The following is a 1,465-nucleotide window of genomic DNA, read 5'->3' as shown; positions in this document are numbered from 1 at the left end:
AGGAAGCAAAAGAAACTTCCCCTAAACAAGAAACAGCCTTAAAAGTGAGAAAATAGATTACATTCATGATTGCCAAGATTGCTATGGAAAAAAAATTTATTTATTTATTTTGAGACAAGGTCTTGCTCTGTCACCCAGGCTGGAGTGCAGTGGCACGATCATGGCTCACTGCAGCCTCAAATGCCTGGGCTCAAGCAATCCTCCTGCCTCAGCCTCCCGAGTAGCTGGGACTACAGGTGTGCACCACCACCACACCTAGCTAATTAAAAAACAAAAGTTTCTCTTTTTAGAAATGGGGTCTTGTCGTGTTGCCCAGGCTGGTCTTGAATTCCTGGCCTCAAGTGATTCTCCCACCTCAGCCTCCCAAAGTGCTGGAATTACAGGTGTGAGCCACTGCACCTGGCCAAAAAAATATTTCAAAAACAAGATAGTGCTCTTGGGCTCCACACTGAAAAATCCACTGCAAAATTGGGAGATCACGTACAAACAAAAATTTCTTATAAAGTAGGACAAAAAGATGAAAAGTAAAAACTGAGGCCAGGTGTGGTGGCTCATGCCTGTAATCCCAGCACTTTGGGAGGCTGAGGCGGGCAGATCACGAGGTCAGGAGTTCAAGACCAACCTGACCAACATGGTGAAACCCTGTCTCTACTAAAAGTACAAAAATTAGCTGGGTCTGGTGGTGTGAGCCTGTAATCCCAGCTACTCGGGATGCTGAGGCACGAGAATCGCTTGAAACTGGAAGGCGGAAGTTGCAGTGAGCTGAGATCACGCCACTGCACTCCAGCCTGGGTGAAAGAGCAAAACACCATCTAAAAAAAAAAAAAAAGAAAGAAAGAAAAATAGACACTGAAAACACAGGAAAATTAACCAATTAGTCCTAAAGTTTAGCATCAGAATCACGGCAGTTCCAGAAAGACAAAAGAGAAAAAGTAGAGGGCGTGAATTATCAGAGAAGTAAAGCAAGAACAGGCCAGGTGCCGTGGCTCATGCCTGTAATTCCAGCACTTTGGGAAGCTGAGGGGGAGCAGATCGCTTGATTCTAGGAGTTTGAGACTAGCCTGGGCAACATAGTGAGACCCCATTTCTACAAAAAATAAAAAAGCAAAATTAGCCGGGCATGGTGGCTTGTGCTTGTAATCCCAGCAATTCAGGAGGTTGAGATGGGAGAATCACTTGAGCCCAGGAGGCAGAGGCTGCAGTGAGTCACCCATGTTCATGCCACTGCACTCCAGCCTGGGCGACAGAGTAAGACTCTGTCTCAAAAAACAAAACAAACAAAAAGAGATAGAAAGAAATGTAAGAAAGAAAGAAACTATAGTATGTGAGATGATGGGTATCTTAATTTGTGTGACTCTAGTAATCACTATGTATATCAAGATAAGTATATCAAAATATTATTTTGTGTACCTTGAATATACAGTATAAATATAAAATTACATACAATTTTAAAAATGCCTTTTAA

Source organism: Colobus angolensis, unplaced genomic scaffold (assembly GCF_000951035.1).
Source record: "Colobus angolensis palliatus isolate OR3802 unplaced genomic scaffold, Cang.pa_1.0 Scaffold101, whole genome shotgun sequence".
Classification (NCBI taxonomy): domain Eukaryota; kingdom Metazoa; phylum Chordata; class Mammalia; order Primates; family Cercopithecidae; genus Colobus; species Colobus angolensis.
The sequence above is the reverse complement of the archived record's forward strand: the minus strand, read 5'-3'. Positions refer to the sequence as shown.